Raw genomic sequence first — 21,983 nt, 5'->3', positions numbered from 1 at the left:
AAGCACTTACTCATGTATTCACATCGGTAAATTAGAAATCTATGCTTTTATAGTCAGTGAAGCAAAGTGGGAGACACATAACTAAACTAAAACACTTTACTTCTTATGCAGCAAAACATCATTTTTTTTCCAGATTGCAATGTAACTGTGAATTAAAAAAGGGAGAATAAAATCACCTTAGTTCTGAGAGTTACCAAATGACTCATCCACATTAAATTAAATAAAAATAAAGAAAGTCTGAAATGGTTACAAGAGAATAAAAACTGTTTGTCTCCCAAGGAGTTGTGCGATTTTATTCGTTAATACACCAAAAATGCTAGATCTCAAATGAAAGAGATGGGAAGAAAACTAGCAATTGCTGAAATCATCACATCAGAAGCTCTCCTCTCACTGCTGCTGGGCTACAGAGCTCAACAGTATCAGGAACTCTAGCCTTGTGAAGGGTAAGCACAGTAAGAGCCATGGTTTCCTTTCCTCTCTGGAACTGATACAGTTAGCTATTTTCACTCACTTGCATACTTTTTAAATAACCATTAAAAATTTTTCAGAACAGCATGTATTCTTTGTACACCAGTCTGGTCTCAAAGTCTAGTGTCTTCCAGCTGACTCCACTACTCTATTGGTTTACTCTCATGAAACCCAAGAATTTGATTATGTTACTAGCAAGCACACTAGTGAGAGTTAAATGGAAACTGAGCACTGCCATTCCACATCCCTTCAATTTAGTTTATCTAATTCTCTGATTCTGAGATTATGCAATGGTCAGTAGGGACATAGGAAGTAAAAAAGTGCACACATTTGATATTTTATTTAGGTATATATTAATGTAAAGAATTTTATTTGTCCTTGATAGAAAATCTTCAAATTATAACTATAAATCAAAATTGCAATCCTTGCTCTTTTCATATTCTTTCCTTTCTGATGGGAAAATACTGATGGTAAGCTTTTTAGGATCCCTGTGTCAATGGATAAGGGAAGAGTCATTAATGTCTGTGCGGACTTCAGTAAGACTTTTGACATGGTACCCCACAACTTCCTTCCCTCCAAATTGGAAAGATATGGATTTGATGGGTGGACTGTTTGACGGACGAAGAACTGGCTGCAGGATCGAGTCCAAAGAGTGATGGCCAATGCCTCAATGTCTGGATGGATATAAGTGATGAATGGTGTCCCTCAGAGGCTGGTGCTAGTTTTCTACTAGAGAAAGCCAGTCTGGTTTCTTTTGAGGAGACAATATTCAACAAAGAGCTGAAAATACTTCTGCAGCTTTTTCAGTTTTAAAATGAGAAAAGAGAGAGAAAAACGAAATAAAAAAGAATAGTGCAATGAAAAAAAAAGAAAAAAAGAATAAAAAAAAAGAAAAAAGAAGTGAAAAGAGAAAAAATAGAAGAAAACAGAAAAAAACGAAAAGAGAAAAAAAAAAAGAACAAGTGCAATGAAATGAAAAAAGAAACGAAAGCATGAAAAAAGAAGAAAAAGAAAAAAGCCCAAAAAGGTCAGAAAAAAAAGAAATGAGAAAAGAAGAAAAAAGCCAAGTAAACAGTCAAGAATAACAGCTGAGAAAAGAGTGGATGGCCAAAATGTAGAGAAAGCAAAGCAGAGCACAGCAAGGGAAAGCAAGGCGAGAGTAGCAGCAAAAGGCAGGAGAATGAAGAAGGAGGGAGTGAAGAGCAGGAAAGGTGAGTTTGCCATAAGGCAAGGGGGAAGGGGAGGGGAAAGGGAGAAAAGGGGGGGTACGGGAGGGGAGGGGAAGGGAAGGAGGGGGGGAGAGGAGAGGGGAGGGGAGGAAGGGAAAAATGGGAGGGAGGGGTGAGGGGAGGGGGATGGGAGGGGAGGGTTGAAGGGAAAAGAAGAGGCAAAGAAGAGACTCAAAAGTACAAAGCGGTGCACGTAAATGTAGAGAAAGCAAGTAGGGAAGCTAAGGGTAGCAGAGCAAAGGAAAGCAAAGGAAGGCAGTGAATGAGAGAAAGCAATCTTGCAGGAATGGAGGAGTGTGGGAAGAGCTGAGCCCCGGCCTGGCACAGGAGCTGCGCGGCAGGAGAAGAAGCTGAGCCCAAAGGTAAGAGGAGCTCCTTGGGGTTTTTTGTGGGCTTGAAGCAAAGCTGAGAAGCCGTGCCCGGGAGGAGGTGTGGGTAGCTCCAGGCCACCTTGCTGTCTCCCCAAGAGATGCGGGCTGTGGGCTAGGCAGCGGGCAGGAGTGCTGGCCAGAAGCAAGCATCTGTGTGGAGAAAGGCAAAGGGCGGAGGAGGTTGAAGGGGAGCTACCGGGCATGGGCTTGGCTCAGCAAGGGGAGCAGAAGCCTGAAGGGCACGAGAAGGGAATAGAGAAGGGCATGCAGAAGGAGAGAAGCTGCGAGCAGAGTTGAGAGGCACTTGTCAGAGCAGCAAGCAGAGCAGGCAAGTGTTGAGATTGGGAGTGAGTAGCAGGAAAAGGCAAGAGCACCAAGAAAAAGGAGGCGAGCGGCAAGCAGCTCAGGTAGGGAGAAGGGAGGGCACTGCAGCTCAGGGAGGGCACTGCAGCTCAGGGAGGGAGAAGGGAGGGGACTACCAGTAAGGAAGCCAAGTGAGCAAACATCTCCTCAAGTACGTAGCGAGGGGCAAGGTGCTCAGCTAGGTACGATAGGGGGAAGCAGCTCTGGTAGGGAAAAGGGAGGGGACAGCAGCTCTGGTAGGGAAAAGGGAGGGGACAGCAGCTAAACTAGCAAAGTGAGTGGATAGCAGGTGAGGTAGGTAAGTGAGGGGACAACCAGTAAGGAAGCCAAGTGAGCAAACATCTGCTCAAGTACGTAGCGAGGGGCAAGGAGCTCAGCTAGGTAAGTTAGTGGGAAGCAGCTCAGGTAGGGAATGAGGGGGGCCAGCAGCACAGCTAGGAAAGCGAGGGGCAAGCAGGTCAGCTAGGTAATTTTTGGAACAAGCAGCTCAGGTAGGTACAGGAAGGGACAGCAGCTCAGGTAAGAAGAGCAGGCAAGGGAATGGTAGGATAGGGCAAGGGGGGAGGTGAGGGAGAAAAGAAAGAATGGGGAGGGTAGGGAGGGCTTAAAGGGGGTTTCAGGAGTACCTATGATTATTAAAAAAAAAAAAAAGAAAAATGAAAAACAAGAAAAAAAAATGAAAGGGAAAAGAGAAAGGAAAAAAAAAAAAGGAGTAATAAAGGAAAGAAAAGCAAAAAGAAAAAAAGAAAAAAAAGAAAAACGGAAAAAAGAAAAAAAAATGGAAAACAAAAAAAGAAATCCAAGATGAAAAAGAAAAAGATGGAATTAGAAAAAAATGAGAAAAGAGAAAGAAAAATGAAATAAAAAAGTGCAATGAAAAAACAAGAAAAAAAGAATAAAAAAAAGAAAAAAAGAATGAAAATGAAAAAAGAAAACCAAGATGAATAAGAGAAAAAATAGAAGAAAACAGAAAAAAACGAAAAGAGGAAAAAAAAAAAGAACAAGTGCAATGAAATGAAAAAAGAAACGAAAGCATAAAAAAAGAAGAAAAAGAAAAAGGCCCAAAAAGGTCAAAAAAAAAAGAAATGAGAAAAGAAGAAAAAAGCCAAGTAAACAGTCAAGAATAACAGCTGAGAAAAGAGTGGATGGCCAAAATGTAGAGAAAGCAAAGCAGAGCACAGCAAGGGAAAGCAAGGCGAGAGTAGCAGCAAAAGGCAGGAGAACGAAGAAGGAGGGAGTGAAGAGCAGGAAAGGTGAGTTTGCCATAAGGCAAGGGGGAAGGGGAGGGGAAAGGGAGAAAAGGGGAGGTACGGGAGGGGAGGGGAAGGGAAGGGGGGGGGGAGAGGAGAGGGGAGGGGAGGAAGGGAAAAATGGGAGGGAGGGGTGAGGGGAGGTGGATGGGAGGGGAGGGGAGGGTTGAAGGGAAAATAGAGAAAGAAGAGGCAAAGAAGAGACTCAAAAGTACAAAGCGGTGCACGTAAATGTGGAGAAAGCAAGTAGGGAAGCTAAGGGTAGCAGAGCAAAGGAAAGCAAAGGAAGGCAGTGAATGAGAGAAAGCAATCTTGCAGGAATGGAGGAGTGTGGGAAGAGCTGAGCCCCGGCCTGGCACAGGAGCTGCGCGGCAGGAGAAGAAGCTGAGCCCAAAGGTAAGAGGAGCTCCTTGGGGATTTTTGTGGGCTTGAAGCAAAGCTGAGAAGCCGTGCCCGGGAGGAGGTGTGGGTAGCTCCAGGCCACCTTGCTGTCTCCCCAAGAGATGCGGGCTGTGGGCTAGGCAGCGGGCAGGAGAGCTGGCCAGAAGCAAGCATCTGTGTGGAGAAAGGCAAAGGGCGGAGGAGGTTGAAGGGGAGCTACCGGGCATGGGCTTGCTCAGCAAGGGGAGCAGAAGCCTGAAGGGCACGAGAAGGGAATAGAGAAGGGCAGGCAGTAGGCGTGAAGTTGCGAGCAGAGCTGAGAGGCACTTGTCAGAGCAGCAAGCGGAGCAGGCAAGTGTTGAGATTTGGCTTGAGTAGCAGCAAAAGCCAAGAGCATGAAGAAGAAGGAAGTGAGGAGAAGGTAAGTGAAGGGCAGGCGAGGTAATGGTAGGCTATGGAAGGGAGAAGGGGAGGGGTAAGGGAGGTGAGGGTAAGGGAGAAAAGGAGAGTAGGGGGATGGGGAGGGTAGGGGATGGGAGCAGAGGAGGGGAGGGGGGGTTTGAGGGGAGGGTTAAAGGAAAATGTATGATTAAAATCAGAAAAAAAAGAAAGAAAAATGAGAAAAAAAATGAGGAAAAAATGAGAAAAACGAGGGAAAAAAAAAAGAAAAAAAGATTAAAGGAAATGAGAAAAAGAGGAAAAAAAGAGAAAAAGAAAAAAGAAAAAAGAGAAAAGAAAAAAAAGATGAAAAATAGAAAAAAGAAAAAGGAAAGAGACAAAATAGAGAAAAGAAAAAAGAATATATAATAAAAAAAAGAAAGATTAAAAAGAAGAGAAAACAAAAAATGAAAAAAAAAGCAAAAAAAAAAAAGAAAGATAAAAGAAGAAAAAGAGAAAAGAAAAAAGAGAAAAAAGTATTTAATAAAGTAATTAAAAAAAAACTTTTTAAGCACTTACTCATGTATTCACATCAGTCAATTAGAAATCTATGCTTTTATAGTCAGTGAAGCAAAGTGGGAGACACTAACTAAACTAAAACACTTCACTTCTTATGCAGCAAAACATCATTTTTTTTCCAGATTGCAATGTAACTGTGAATTAAAAAAGGGAGAATAAAATCACCTTGGTTCTGAGAGTTACCAAATGGCTCATCCACATTAAATTAAATAAGAATAAAGAAAGTCTGAAATGGTTACAAGAGAATAAAAACTGTTTGTCTCCCAAGGAGTTGTGCGATTTTATTCGTTAATACACCAAAAATGCTAGATCTCAAATGAAAGAGATGGGAAGAAAACTAGCAATTGCTGAAATCATCACATCAGAAGCTCTCCTCTCACTGCTGCTGGGCTACAGAGCTCAACAGTATCAGGAACTCTAGCCTTGTGAAGGGTAAGCACAGTAAGAGCCATGGTTTCCTTTCCTCTCTGGAACTGATACAGTTAGCTATTTTCACTCACTTGCATACTTTTTAAATAACCATTAAAAATTTTTCAGAACAGCATGTATTCTTTGTACACCAGTCTGGTCTCAAAGTCTAGTGTCTTCCAGCTGACTCCACTACTCTATTGGTTTACTCTCATGAAACCCAAGAATTTGATTATGTTACTAGCAAGCACACTAGTGAGAGTTAAATGGAAACTGAGCACTGCCATTCCACATCCCTTCAATTTAGTTTATCTAATTCTCTGATTCTGAGATTATGCAATGGTCAGTAGGGACATAGGAAGTAAAAAAGTGCACACATTTGATATTTTATTTAGGTATATATTAATGTAAAGAATTTTATTTGTCCTTGATAGAAAATCTTCAAATTATAACTATAAATCAAAATTGCAATCCTTGCTCTTTTCATATTCTTTCCTTTCTGATGGGAAAATACTGACGGTAAGCTTTTTAGGATCAACTATCCTCAGTTACGACTGGTTTTCATTTGTATGTGAAATTTCCAAGGACTACTTTTCAGATTATTGCAATTCTGTCTAGACTGTCTGAGTGCAAGGAATAATCCTTAAATGAAAAATGTGCCATACGTGAAACAGTTTGTTTCAGAAATATAGCTGTAAGTCAAACTGAAGAAAAAAAGTAATGGAGAATAAATTATGGCTATTGTGTATTAAATGCTTGAAGTTGGAAGTTAATATTGCATACTAATAAAACAATAGATCATAAATAAAATATAAATATAAATATATAAATAAAATAAAATAATAAGGTATTTTCCTTATAAGAGTTTTTTTAAGAGTACAATTAACATTGAGATTACAGTAAGTTGCAAAGTAGTTATTCATAATCATAGGAAATCTAATAAGTACTGGTATCTGACTTAGGGCAATCCTGTATAAATATGCAGGCTGGAGGATAAGAAGTTGAAGAGCAGCCCCACAGAAAGCAGTCTGTGCATTCTGGTTGATGGTGAGCTGAATCTGAGTCAGCAGTGTGCTATGGCAGCCAAAAGGGCCAACTGTACTCTAGGGTGCATCAGGTGAAGGTAAGGATTGTGCCACTCACCTCTGTGCTGGTGCAGCCACAAACTGAGCTCTGTGTGTTCTGGATGAGAAAATGTAAGAATTACATAAAACCATTAGGGATCATCCTAAGTAGGGCTGTGAGGATGATGAACTGTCCAGAGGGCAAGGCACATGAGGAGTTTCACATATGTGTCCAACAAGTGAGTTTAACACTGTTGTTGACACCCCCCACACACTCCTCCCCCATGGTGCCTCTGTACAACGGGTATGAGGTCCTGGGTGAGGAAGGCCTGTCTGAGGGTGGGAACAGCCTGCTTAGTCTAGACGTGCTAACTAAACCAATCGAGGAAAAGCCTTCCACCAACACAAAGACTACTTAATTGAAGAAGAAGATATGAATATCAGTTGTAAGTGATTCCTTCCCACAGAGAACTGAAGGTCCGATATGCCGAGCAGACCCTCCTTTTAGAGAAATCTGCTTTTCTTCCTACATGGTACTGGGTTTGTGGGCACCGTATGGGGCTCAACTTTCTCGAAGAGGAAGAAGAGTGCTCTGGGAAAAGCTAACTGTGCTCACTGGGACGGCTTTAAACTAGGTGTGAAGGGGGACAAGGAGGATAGTGAGCCTTCCCCTGGTGGAAGGCATAAAAATATTAGTGGGACAGGGTGCTGGCAGGGGCCATAATGGACCTCCTGCCTTGAGAGGTATTGGCAACACTGCAGAACATACAAAATTCTATGATAATAAGGCAGTAACTGCTGGAGCAACAGGAGAAGGCAATGGGGAAATTCAGGAGAAATACCTAAAAGGAATGAAGGAGTTATTCTTTAAAGAAGTGACAAGAGCAGCTGCTAAGGTAATTAATGACTTTTTTGCCACAGCCTTTTCTGATGAGCGCTCAGCACACAGCCCTCAAAATACTGGTTCACAGTAAGGGGATTAGAGAAGAAACATCCTTCCCATTGTAAACAAAGATCAGGTTCGGGATCACCTGAGGAATCTGAACATCCACAAGACTATGAGTCCTGATGAGATGCATCCCAGAGTCCTGACGGAATTGGCTGATGTAGTTGCCAAGCATCAAACATATTAGAAAAGCCATGACAGTCAACTGAATGCCCTGATGACTGGGAAAAAGACAACATCAAACCAATTTTTAAGAAAGCAAAAAGGACAACACCAGAAACTAGCAACCTGTCAGAATCTCTCGTGTGCCAGAGAAGGTTGTGGAACAGATCCTTCCAGAAGATATGCTAGGGCACATGGAAGACAGAGAGGTGATACGGGAGAACCAGCATGGCTTCACCAAGGGCAAATCCCGCTTGACCAACCTACTGGCCTTCTATGATAGTGTCCCTGTGTCAATGGATAAGGGAAGAGTCATTAATGTCTGTGTGGACTTCAGTAAGACTTTTGACATGGTACCCCACAACTTCCTTCCCTCCAAATTGGAAAGATATGGATTTGATGGGTGGACTGTTTGACGGACGAAGAACTGGCTGCAGGATCGAGTCCAAAGAGTGATGGCCAATGCCTCAATGTCTGGATGGATATAAGTGATGAATGGTGTCCCTCAGAGGCTGGTGCTAGTTTTCTACTAGAGAAAGCCAGTCTGGTTTCTTTTGAGGAGACAATATTCAACAAAGAGCTGAAAATACTTCTGCAGCTTTTTCAGTTTATGTTCACTTGGGTAATTTATTTGCACAGAAGAATAGCAAGAAGTATGAATCACTCTCTTTAAGGGACAAACCAGTAATTTTAAACTCCTGTATGGTAACTACACTGAAGAATTATTTCAGCAGCAATATCACCAATATTGCATACTAATTTACAGTTCCTTACTTATGAATACATGAACTGAAATTATTCTACAGCTAATCCAGTTCTTATGAAAAAAAGCCAAATCAGTGTAAATTTCTTTTCAGAAAGTCAAAGGTGACCCCTCCAAAAAGAAGCTGATGAAAAATGATGAGAAATCTGCTTCAGGTAGAAGCATGGGGAATAAACAAACTGCACCAAGTGATAAAGCCTGAAAAACTTCATCAAGCAAAATAGAAGCAATCCAGGAAATTTGGAAAAACAACAACAACAACAAACAAAAATAAAACAAAACAAACTTAAGAACTCGAGAAAACAGAGGGTAAAGATGAGAAGAGTGATAATGGTCCTAATCAAGAAACAACTAAAAAAGAAAACCTGAAGAAAAGAAAAGCATAAGTGGTAAAAGATTGAGTTGTAGTTTTAGATTAAACAAAAGGAAATCAAGGCCACACTAGGGTAGTTAGAAGGGAAAGGTTTAATAAACCACAGATGTAGAGGAACAAAGAGTGTATTATTCAAGATAAAGTGTAGTTTAGAGAATACATGAGTAGAGAGGATATCTTGTCTTTTGGAAAGATGAAGGAAAAGAGATTGCAAGAACACATGGTTCTGCTGGAGAGAATACAGTGAGCTCTTGAACTCTGGAAGAATACAGAAATTGCTGAAAGGGAGTGTCATGAGAGAGAATGTGTACAAATAATGTATGAGCAAGAAGAATGCTTGCAAAGAGAAAGGGAACAATTAGAAATAGAAAGGTAAAATCTAGAGGGAAAGGATCGAATGAGAGCATTTTGAAAGAGAGCAAGTTCTTATTGAACAGGAACATCAAAAAGAAGCAGAGTGAATTGCTTATGAAAGGAAGGCACTTCATGGACAACAACTTCATTATGAACAGGGAAAGAGGAATGCTTTGAAACATCCACACAATACATATCAAAGAAGAGATTATCTTTACTGGAATGAACGTAGTTCATTCTGATTCTAATTCCAGAACATCTAACAGTCTTTAGAAATCTCTCACTTCGCTTCAATGATATAACAGGAAATGATTAAATCATTTTCTTTGTAAGGAAAAGATGTATCTAAATCACTCTATCAAAATCTTGTCATTCTTCTCTATTGCTCTTTTCTTTTTCTGGTTATTAAATGATATTTACATCTTAATCTATTTTGCTAAGATACAGAAGTCCTCCTATTTCAGATGCTAAGATCTATTCAGGGGCATTTGACCTAAAAGACTTTCTGAATTTTGGAGTACTTTGTTTCATATAAACATGAATAGAACTACAGGGAAATCACAGAGGAATAGTATCTCTTCCAAAGGAACAAAAACCTCCTGAAATAATAAAGCTTCAAAAGAAACAGGAGCATGAAATCAGATTATTTACTTTAAAACAAACAAACAAATAAACCTACCTTCCATTATCTTATGTTCATTATATTGTTTTCTTTCTTTTTCTTAAGCTACTTAAGACCAGGTGTTTAGAACTGTCTTCATTTTCCTAGGAAGGAGAACAGCTTTCACATTCAAGTAGAAGGACATATAAGCATGTTTGAGGACAGTCACAGATTGTAATTCTGCCTCTGAGGATCAATCAGTAGTACTTTTTTGATGCGTATGAAAGGAATATTTGAAATAAATATATTCAAGGCACTCTTTCTGATATGAATTTTCCATCTGCTTGTGGGTTTTAATATAACTTTTTGCATTCAGAGCTCTTTTAATCTCTGAGTTCTAGAAAGGATCCACATGCATTTCATTGATGTTTCCCATTGCTATACTACGTTTAGATCCTTTTGCTCATATCCTGAACCATACAGTAGAAGATTCCTAACCCATGATCTTCTATTGAGAAGTTCTTAAGGAAGTTATTTTTGGAGCATGGACTTTTCCTAGTACAACTAGGAGTAATGAAAGGCAAATTGACTAGAGGTTTCCTACGTCAAAACCATCGTTGGTAACTTCATCAACCTTATGAACTCTTGACTTCAGAGACTCTAAAATAGTTTGGAATAGTTATATTTGTTCTCTTCCCTTGTGACATGTTCAGAGAGTACTGCAGCTACAGCTAGAAAGTTAGGCATTCATTAATATTAAATAGCAACAGTAGTAATTTTCCTTCTTTTTTGCTAAGCTTTACCTGCTAATTCCTGACTTGTTTAATAATATATTTTTTTTCCTTCTCTAAATATCACTACTCAGCACCATAAAAAATAAGTAAATAAAATAAAATAAAATAAAATAAAATAAAATAAAATAAAGAAGAAAAGCAATAGTCAGAAATTGATTTTATATAGATTTTTAGAAACATTTCCAGAAACATTTCCAAATCTTTCCCAGTCATCAGGGCATTCAGTTGACTGTCATGGCTTTTCTAATATGTTTGATGCTTGGCAACTACATCAGCCAATTCCGTCAGGACTCTGGGATGCATCTCATCAGGACTCATAGTCTTGTGGATGTTCAGATTCCTCAGGTGATCCTGAACCTGATCTTTGTTTACAGTGGGAAGGATGTTTCTTCTCCAATCCCCTCACTGTGAACCAGTATTTTGAGGGCTGTGTGCTGTGCTGTGCACTCATCAGAACAGGCTGAGGTAAAAATTTTTTGAGTACCTCAGCCTTCTCCTTATCTGCTGTTACCATCTTGCCTGTGTCACTCTTTCGGGGGGGTACACCCTCTTGGACTCACCTTTTCTGGTTGAGATACCCGTAGAAGATTCATTTCAAATACATATTTTTATTTTTATTTTATTTTTATTTTTTGTGATTTATTTATTAAATTTATTGCTCCATGGCATTTATTCAGATTTAGCAAGGCCATCCAATGATTTCATGTAAAGCCAAACATTCTGAGAATTGTGCTTTCTTTTCAAATGAAGAAAAAACACTTACATGTACATGTAAAATTTGAGAGAACTAATCAGCAATACCACTTGTAGGTGAGGAAACAGTCTGATTAAAGCAGGGGAGCACACTGAAGAGATGTGAGACTAGGCACTTTAAAAATTTAGAATACAAATTTTTGCCAAATATTTAGTTAATAAAAAACCTCAGCACTGGGCGTGGAGTCTGGACATCCTCACTTCTAAACTTGTCTTATCCACAGAACCTCTCTCTTTTGCCACTTCAAGCTTTACATTTTCTTGCTTTGCATTTCAAATGTTAAAATAATCAATATTTAAAATATAGTTTATATGATGGATCTGATCCCTAAAAATTGATTTCAAATAATCAATAAAAGCCAAATAGAACTTTGTCTCAGGTTTTGGAAATACATACAATGATAACATGGCTATCTAGATGCACAGAAACAGAACTGAGGGAAAAAAAGATATTACAAAACAACATTCTCTTTTTTAAAATGTTTTAACTAAAACTAAAACGTTTTAAGTAAACTATTCACTTAATTTGCAGAATTTTTAGACTGGCTTATTTAAAGCACTGCAGGTTATGTGGGGAATATATTCTGTCATAACACTGTAGCTCATAGTTTCCTAAATTTCCAAATTAAGTGAAAACCTGATGGCATAGAGATTACTTACAGATTGTGATCATGGTCAAAACGGATTTAGCTTGGGGAAAAGTAATTTGTTTCCAAACAAATAACATGAGATGGAGAGAAACAAACACAGAGAGCATAGAGCCTATGTTACTGCCTGCTTTTCAGGCCTACGCCACCCCTCCATTTCTGACCCTTCTAACTGTCTCAGAGCTGATCGTCTCTGCTGACCTTTCCTCCTCACACCTTTCCCTGCTCCAGCACAGGCTCTCCAGAACAGCACAATGAACTCTGCTGGATGCACCTCCTCCCCGAGCTACTTGCAGGATTGTTTCTCACTCTTTTCCTCTTAATGCCAGGCAGCATTTTGGATTTCCAAGCTTTCTTCATCCCAAGGCACTTGCCCATGGTTGAGGGGCCTGACTGCACCCTGTGGTGGGGTCAATGGAGCCAGCTGAAACAGCTGTGTCTGGCACAAAGCAGCTACACCTCACTTCTCACAGCACTGTGGCAATCTGTGCTTGCTGCTTCCTCAGCACCTGAATTTGGTACACTCACTCAAAAGTATACTTGCTTTTCTAGGGCGTACATTATTCCCTCACCTAAAATCTAAGAAATGACTGTACTATGTTGTTATGTTGTTGCTAGCTTCTCCCCCACTCCAGCTCTCTCTCTCTCTTTTTTTTTTTTTTTAAATAATAGATGGAAAACAATTCCTAAAAGATTCAAGTTTATTTATTTGCAACAGAATTTTCCTAAACTTAAGTTTACACTGTATTACAAATCTTAGAATATTTAACATTTAGTCAATTGGTAACTAGTTATTTACAAGTCATTTGTTAATTTATGCAGCATGAGGTATCTGATTTATCTGATTCTGGTATGTCTTTCTTCTTATTATTAATTTCGGCAGTCAGGATTTTTTAAAAAAGGAAGTGGTGATATTTTGAGTCTAGCTTTGCTTTGTATCAGGCTGCTAGTTGTATCAATGAGTTGAGATGATAGCCTTTATGGACTGAATAAAGGAAAATTTAGATACCAACAGAGTGCATCTCTGCTATTAATGGTTCCATGTTTTCTTACTGGTGTAGAAGCAGGCAACGGAAATTTTAATATACAAAGTTAAAGGCCCAATGTTTGTTTTACATCACCTACTTGCTAGTTAAAAGGATCTATAACAGCACAGAGGAGTGTGGTTTTCTTGCTATTCAAAGACCCAAATTCCCCAGGAAAGGATTGGTAAAAAATGGTGAATCTTGTGTATATTTTTCCATATATATAAAGTGAATATTTCCCTTTTCCAGTAAGAACAGCTATTCTTATTATAACTAGCTTAATATTATAACTAGCTTAATATTATAACTAGCTTAGTAATATGATCTTCACTATTAATACATTGCTATTCTTCAGTGAAGTTTATCCATTCTGTTAGAATTAGTGTAAGAAAAACTAAAACAGAGCTTGAGAGTACTTTGAAACCATGTTTACAAATGTTCAGAATACCTGCAGGAAACATCTTTACAGCGGTTTGATAAAACTTTGCAAATACATGTAATGCAATGGTACAAGCACCGGAGCCAGGAATGGTGGTTGGAAGTTTTAATTTTGTTGCTCGCATACTGTTTGAATTTAGACCTAACAACTCAATGTCTATGAAACTCATTCTGTCTGTAAAAAGGAGATAATATCCATTATACCCTCAGAAGTCTGTTCTCAGTACAAATTTTTGTACTGATCCTTTAAAAATAAAAACAATAGATGCACTGTTTTTACATCTCTCTTAAAATATAAAATATAAATAATTACTATTTATTTATTTATTAAAAGAGAGACTCACTGTCCAAATGAGAGCATTATGATAATCTAGTAAGAAGTTCAGTAGACACAGAACAGACTCCTATGAAACAGTTCAGTTAATGAGTTCTCAGTCAGGGTCATAGTGAAACATTTAGAAGGTTATTCACTCTTAATTTCAAAACTTATAGTAATGGAAGACAGAATTGACAAACACCCTACAGAAGATCATCCAATAGTTAATAATGTTTACTCTTTAAAATAGGCTTTATTTTCACCTAGGCTATATCTGTTTTGATCCTCTAGGAATTGGATCTCATTGTGCCTTTTGCTTTGTATTAAGGAATAGTTCAATGTTATGCATGTCATCTCCTTTGCAAGTTACTGGCAAATTATGATGAAACGGATACACTTGCAGAACATCAAAGTAATCACGTAATTAAGCCAAACTGGTGGTTTGTCTGGAACAGCTTGCAAAATGACAATGTGATCTAATTTGCAATATCTGTATAGGTTTGGTTTTAAACGTGCTGGCATATTTTTTAATTAGATCTTCTTCCTCTGTCACTGGTGTAAAAAATCAGACTTAAATAACAGTGTGGGTTTCTATTCTGTTTTTGTTTCCAATTATCAGTCTCATTACTTATTATTATCTAGCTGGGATTGTATATTGTACAATAACAGAAAACTTCCTCACAGTCTTTGTACTTCATATAAAATCAGCTGTAACTTAATTCACAATGACATAAACCATGTGATAACACCATAGCTTATGCTTCCATTTAAAATTTATCATTTCTATTTTTGTAAAATAACATCAGTTCGTATAATCTGTGTACAATTCAGTCTGATTGCTTAGAATAACTTGTTACAAATGTTAAGTAGCTGTCATGCTAATATATCATAAGACATGATGAATATGTAGTTTTTAGGAAGAGTGCCACAAGAGCTCAATCCATCTTTGAAGAGACACATTTTTTATAAGGAACCTATTTCATACTCATACATAAAGCACAGTTGTTTAGCTTTGTTTATCTTTGCAGAAGCTTGCTTATGAATATAAATAACACATTTTATAGAAGAGAGAAAGAAAGGTAGAAAGAAAGTAGCAGTAGCACATCCTTCTTTTCATAAATTCTCTTAGAAAGTTAACTGAGTTTCACTGAAGGGAATGAATCAAGGGTCCTTTATAAAGAAAAAATCAATTAGAAAGTCATTACATAAACGTTAGCATTCAAAAAATAAAATTATATATTAAAGCCAATTAGACTGTAAGTCAGAACTACGGTGAATTGCACTTGCATTGATGTATGCAAAATCATTAACAACCTCCATGTCCAAGAAATGTAGAGAGTGAAAAAGAACATGTTTATAGACAACTGAATTTTCTTTTGCAAGCTATCTCAAGCAGCAGATGACTTCTCTGGGCTTTTTAAGAGGTTTACTTTGTCTATCTCAAGTGTTACTGTTGTTACTGAAATTAGAACACTTGAGGCAACACATAAGACAACAGCCACTCCTGTGGCATCCAGGAGGGCTATAGGAAGAACAGGAATCCCAGTAGAGTCTTTCTCCCAATAGCTTGCTGTAGTCCTGGTGTGATTTGTGTTTAATGCCACACTGGAGAGGCAGATGGTGTTAAACATTGAGAAGGAGCACTACTGAGCATCTCACAGAAGAGCTGAAGTCCCCTCCTGTGGATGCAATGGGACAGTCAATCTTATTTATTTCCTTAATGACAGCAAATAGGCTAGCTAACTTTTCGTGTTTGGGTCTGCATCACAGAAGATTAATGTATCTCTCCCTGATGGGTTTGTTCTGAGCAATCAGAAGCAGAAGAAATCTCTCCCTGTAAGTCAGATGCTGTAGCTTGCAAAATTAAACATTCCGATACAGGTTGTCACATCATACAACCACTGCAAGGGATGGGGCATTTCAACTGTATCACAGTTTCAGGATTTTTGTAATTGGTATTTCACATCTTAACATCAAGTAGTGCACTGGGAGTTAAAGAGTTAATGCTCCAGTTCTGTGGATTGTTGATATTTCTAGGTATAGCTGTCTCAGAAGACAACTATATAGCCCAGAGGACTTTACGTTTTTATTTTCTGTTTGGATGGGAAAACAAAACTGTTTGCAAATCATGAGACATCTCCTTTTTCCTTTCCGCTCATCTCTACAGCGTGTGTGCTCCCTAGCCATCTCACCTTCAGCGTTAGAGTAAGGCCTTTGTTTTTTGGACACTCTCATTTTATTTGATTTCTTAGCTTCCATTTCAATTATATTATATTATATTGTGTTATCTTGCATTTCAGTATCTCATTTAGTAAATCAACTTTTCTCCTCAGATCATTGTTGTTTCATTTTTAGGCCCATCTCTCTACCCTTTCCCCTCTCTACCCCTTTTCCCCTTCCCCCTTTCCCAAGGTGTGGGTCTGTGGGTCCCCCTGACCCATTAGTCATGGAACCAGGCTGAACTGGCCTGTAAACCATTGACATACTGCATCTACCATTAGAGGTTCAATCCTAAACACAGTAGATAGAGAGAGAAGGAGACACAGAAGTCTGAATTCATTACATATGTTTCTGAACACATATTCAACATAATACACATTTTAGTTAGATATAACTGAAATGCAAATGGCATGCATTTCATTTCAGAAATGAGATGCATTTCTGAGCTGAGGTAAAAACTATGTTTAGTTAGAAAAGCTGAATTAGGGTACTTAGTGCCAGAGATGCTTAAGTAACAAAGACATCCCTATAGCTCTGTAGATGTGAAGGAGGTATGAGATGAGACAACAACTGCTGGACAGACAAAATGCCTGAGTGTGCCTCAGCTGGTGAAAGATACCTAAATTCAGAAACATAATTTGTCCTAGGTTCCTAAAACACTTCAGTATGAGATGTATACTGTCCTAACGCTATCCATTTATCTTCTAGCAATATGTACTTAGATTAGACAAGTTTGTATAAAAGTCTAATCAAATGTTCTGATAATGGTTATTTTTATATTTGAATTCAGGCATAATGGACCATAGGGTCATAAAGAGTAGATGGTGCATATACAAATTCATATCCACTTCATAATTTATAACAATTAGTAATTTTGATGACAGAATACTAGTTCTTGGGAACAAACATACCAAAAACTACACCCATTTGGTCTAGAATAGCAAACAATCACCAAAGTCAAATAACACAACTCAAAACACTTAGTACTCCACGAATAATTTCAAAGTTTAGCACAAAGGACATTATTTTAAAGACTTAATCTGGATATATGAACAATAAACAGAAAAATAGAAGAAAAAAAAAAAACATGAAAAAAATGAAAGCAAATAATAAAGAAAGATTGTTAAAGAAAAAATGGTTATGACTGCTACTGCAGTACTGTGTTCAGGGAATCCAGAACAACCACATATTATATTCTTATTGTCCCTCATTTAATCGTTGCTAGCAAAACCTATGCTTTAAATAAAATGCTTTTATACTAACTTTTCATACATTAAATTTGATTTCTAAATCAAAATATACCTGTCAGGTTTCAGTGTAAGATATTTATAAAGTAGCCAGTATTAAATAAATTGTTTGAATATTTATTTTACAACTTGAAAGTCTATTTTGCAACTGTAGCTCATTTTCTTTGGCTCTACTTCAAAAAAAAAAAAAAAAAAATCCTTTTGTGTCTCACATGTCTTAAATAATCTTAAGATGTCTTAAGACATCTTAAGTCACTGCATGTGTTTAGGAGCTGGTTGATCACATCTGAGAAGTGCTTGTAAAAGGAAGCAACTTTGTAGTATCTTTTATTCCAACAAGTTAATCAGTAAATCCTCTCTGCTTTCATTGCGCATCATCTGTAAACTGAAAAGCTGAAGGCTGACTTGCATATTTGCTAATGCACTAATGCAGTAAATGATAAGAATATGTAAGTGGTTGATTCTAATCACAGCCTTGTGAAGCTATATTGCAGAAAGCAGAATTAAATCCATAGGGCTACCCTGGACATCTGTTGTGTGGAGCTCTGACTTAGCAATTCCTATTGACAGCTACATCAAACATCCGAGTGCTTGAAATATTTGAGTGAGTGACCAGAACTCTTTAGGCTCAAATGAGATGCTGCATTACTGCATTAATAATCAGAGGAATGTTCATCAGTTCAGACATCTACAAGTTAGACTCTATATTTCTATCTAAACTCTGAATTTTAAATAGACATGTTTTCTTAGAATGTAAGAATATTTTACCATTGTGTGCATTGACACAGCTAATCATAGCAGCTAATCATAAATGAGCAGATTTGTAGAAAGATTCAAGCATTAAGCGTTATCTGGAGTATTATGTTCAGGTCTGGGGCCCCCAATACAAGAAGGAAAGGGAGTTGTTAAGGTCCAGAGGAGAGCCACAGAGATGATAGAGGGATGGAGCACCTCCCCTACAAAGGCAGGCTAAGGGACATGGACTTGTTCAGCCTGGTTAAAAGAAGGCTACGGGGTGACCTCTTGGCAGCATGTGACATGGAGTATGGAGAGATCAACTTTTCACAGTCTCAGCAAAGATATATTATGCTTCAAATTATGATAGATTCAAAGAAAAACAGAGATTATGCATGGAAAAGGGATGACAATCTGTTAAGCTTATTACTAAAATGCTATCAATACTGAAGGCTTTTGTGGGGTTAAGAATGTAAACTGGGAAATAATATGTAAGAGCCATTTAAAGTTCAATAAATATGCAGTAGAACCACATGACTCAGGAAGTTTTTGAGCCAAAACTAATTCAAAAGTAGAAGAACACTGTCTGGAAGCAACATACCTATTTTTATTTTTTTTATATATACACTTCTTACCAGATCCCAAAGAGATGGCCTTTTCTTACATTTATATATATATAAAAAAAATAAAAATATGGTCTTTTCCCTCTCAAGCATCTGTTTTCTCACCAATACCTGTCATTTTCTCCCAGAAATACCAGCTTTCTCACGGATACATGACCTTCTCCCCCCCACATCAGACATTTTCTCCCAGAAATATGTCATTTGAGCACAGAGGTCAAGTCTCCCCGAAAAAGCACTTTTCTGAGAAATACCTGACATTTTCTCTCCAAAATACTACTTGACACTCCTCCAGTGGACATTTTCTCCCGTGTTTACCATATTTTCTCCCCAAGACCACTTGGCACACCAAAAATACCGCAGTTGCTCTCCTCTACAAGAAAGTCTTTCCCACCGTTTCCCACTTTTCTCCCTCATTTATCTCATTTGCTCCCTGAAGTTCCAGCTTTCTCCTCATTCGATGACATTTTCTCCCAGAAATTCCCGTTTTTCACCCAGAGGATGGCATTTTCTTCCAAAAAGAACACATTAGCTCCCAGAAATACCAGCGCTCTCCAATCCAATGAGATTAGCTCCCAGAAATACTGCTTTTTGCCCAAACACATGATCTATTCCACCACAACTATCATGTTTTAATCCTCAAGAATACATTTTCTACCAGACCTATGCCATTTCCCCCCACAAATACCACCCTTCTCCCAAATAGGTGGCATTTCCTCCCACAAGTACTACTCGGCCATCCAAAAGAGGACATTTCCTCCCCAAAGAAGGAGACTTGCTCCCTGAAAAAACAGCCTTCTCCCCAAACAGATAAAGTTTTCTGCCAGAAAAACAGCTTTTCTTAGATATGCTTCACGCTTCATCCACAAAATACTATATGACAATGCCAAAGGTGACTTTTTCCAACAAAAATACGATCTTTTCTCCCACAAATATCACCATTCTCCCAGACACCCAGATGACATTTTCTACCACAAGTACTACTTCACACTCCACAGGATGAGACTTCCCATCATACTTTTCTAGACTTCATATCACAGTTTCCTCCCAAATTAGATTTCCTTCCAGACATACCAGCTTTTCCCGAAACAGAGGACATTTTCCCCCAGAAATACCATCTTTTCTCCCAGAAATACCAGCTTTCTTACAAATACTTCACATTTCCTCCCATTTACACTACTTCACGCTCCTAACAATCCTACGGCCGTTTCATCTCCCAAATGTGTTTCTGCCAGAAATACCAGTTGTCTCTTAAATATATGAAGCTTTCTTCTTATACAATCCTCAAGATGACATTTTCTCCAAACAGCGGACATTTTCTCTCAGAAATACCAGGACTCGTATGAATATTTCAATTTCCTCCCGAATATACATTACATTCCTCAAGAGGACAGTTTCTTCCAGAAATGTGGCATTTTATCACACCTAGACCATTTTTATCCCCAATAGAACTCATTTTCCCCCACAAATACCACTACTCCAAGAAATAGCTCCCATTCTCTACCAAAAATGCTGCTTTACTCTCCTCAAGATCACACTTACCCCCATCAAGATGGCAGTGTCACAGAAATACCAGCTTCTGCCCCCCAAAATAGGACATTTTCTCCCCAAAACAAGACATTTTCTTGTTATATAATACCACTTCTTTTAGAAATACCTCCCATTTCATCCCAGGAATACTACTTGACACTCCTCAAGATCACGCTTACTCCCATCACAATGGCCTTTTCTCCCACATACACCAGGTTTCTCTGAAATACACCACATTTACTCCTACATAGACCAGGTTTCTCCCAAAGATGGCATACATTCCCCCAGAAATTCCTGCCTATTCTTCAAAATACGGCCTTTTTCAAAAAAAAAAAAAACAGCTTTCTGACAAACACATGTCATTTTCCAACCAAGTCTGCTACTATCTCCCAGAAACAGCCGGTTTCCGAGAAATACCTGACCTTTGCTCTCCCAAATACTACTTGACACTCCTCCAGAGGACATTGTCTCCCCTATTTACCACGTTTTCTCCTCAAGAGACCACTTGGCACACCAAAAAGACCACCGTTGCTCTCCAATACAAGACATTCTTTCCCACCGGTTCCCACTTTTCTCCCTCAACGATGTCATTTCCTCCCAGAAATGCCACTTTTCCCTTGGAAATTTCACCTTCTCTTCCAAAAAGAGGAGATTTGCTCCCAGAAATACCCCTTCTCTTACAACTGCCACACGCTTTCTCCCCAAAAAGCCTCCATGACAATGCCAAATGGGACACTTGCAGCCAAGAAGAGGACACCTTCTCTCAGAAAGACCACTTTTCTCCCCAAGAGAGGAGATTTTCTCCCAATTGGATGACATTTGCTGTAAGAAAGACCTGTTTTCTTCCCTCCAGAGGACATTGTCTTTCCCACTGAGGACATTTTCTCCCAGAAGTGCCGCTACTCTTTGAAACACCTCCATTTCCTCCCAAATCTACTCCATGACACGCCTCATGATGAAACTTACTCCCCGATTTGGGGCATTTTCTCCCAGAAATACCACTTCTCTCCCAAAGGGATGGCCTTTTCCCTCTCTAGCATGTTTCCTCACCAATACCTGGCATTTTCTCCAAGAAACACCAGCTTTCTAACACGTACATGACCTTCTCCCCCCCACATCATATGTTCTCTCCCAGAAATATGGCATTTGATCACAGATATACTCTTTCCAGGGAATACCAGGTTTCATAACAATACCTCATAATTTCTCCATGAAATTCGTTAGCAAGATGACACTTTCACCATAAATAGGAGATTTTCTCTCAGAAATGCATGCTTCCCCCTCACAGAAAGGCATCTTATCACAAATTAGGACATTATCTCCCCGAAATACCACATTTCTCCAATCCAATGAAATTATTTCTACGGAGAGTTTGCAGTTGCTGCCCGTGAAATCGCTTTTCTCCCCGAATACCACTTTCAGACTTCAACAGCGATCTCGTCTTTCTCTCCCGGATGCCGAGCAAGACAGACATCAGCCGGATGCTTTTCTCGGACGAGCGGCTTCTTCTGCGCACATCGCAAAGGAGCGGTTCTGACTTCTCCTTGTGTCCATGCATTCTGCACTACGCTTCTCTCTCATTCTTATGTCTTTCCCTTGACACCTAGCGACATTTCGTTTTTCTCTGTTTTTCCGATGCTACACTTCAGCATTCTGTGACGAACAGAGTAGGAGGGAACAGCCCCTCTAATAAGGCAGCTAGAAGTTCCAGGAGAGACACACGTTGTGCTTTCAGAGAGGACGTTACAGAAAATCGAGAGATGTGGATTCTTTCCTGCGGAGAAAAAAAACCCTGTTTTCAGGAAATGCAGTATTCTGAAATCGCACGTTCTCTGCATAGGAGTTTCGCTATTTCGCTGTCGTGGGTGGAAAGCAGCACTGTCGCTGAACCACTACGGAGAGTTTGCAGTTGCTGGCCGAGAAATCGCGGTTCTCCCCGAATGCCGCTTTCTGCCTTCAGCAGCGGTC

The 21,983-nt window shown here is 38.9% G+C and overlaps 1 long non-coding RNA gene across 3 annotated transcripts in view; it reads left to right on the top strand.

The window, feature by feature from the left end:
- Positions 1-1,382: 1,382 nt before the first annotated feature.
- LOC149915229 (uncharacterized) overlaps positions 1,383-21,983 on the top strand; it is a 241,332-nt gene continuing 220,731 nt past the window's right edge. For 2 of the 3 annotated variants that reach the window (XR_016459331.1, XR_016459333.1), the window contains exons 1-2: positions 1,855-3,684; positions 4,000-4,077. This is a non-coding gene — a long non-coding RNA (uncharacterized LOC149915229). Of the gene's footprint in view, positions 1,680-1,854; positions 3,685-3,999; positions 4,078-21,983 lie in introns of those variants that run through there. The other variant, XR_016459332.1, reaches the window with a different exon arrangement.

Source organism: Phasianus colchicus, chromosome 22 (assembly GCF_987193195.1).
Source record: "Phasianus colchicus chromosome 22, bPhaCol1.hap1.1, whole genome shotgun sequence".
NCBI classification, from domain to species: Eukaryota; Metazoa; Chordata; class Aves; order Galliformes; family Phasianidae; genus Phasianus; species Phasianus colchicus.
Note: the sequence above shows the minus strand (reverse complement) of the source record. Positions and strands in the feature narration are given on the sequence as shown.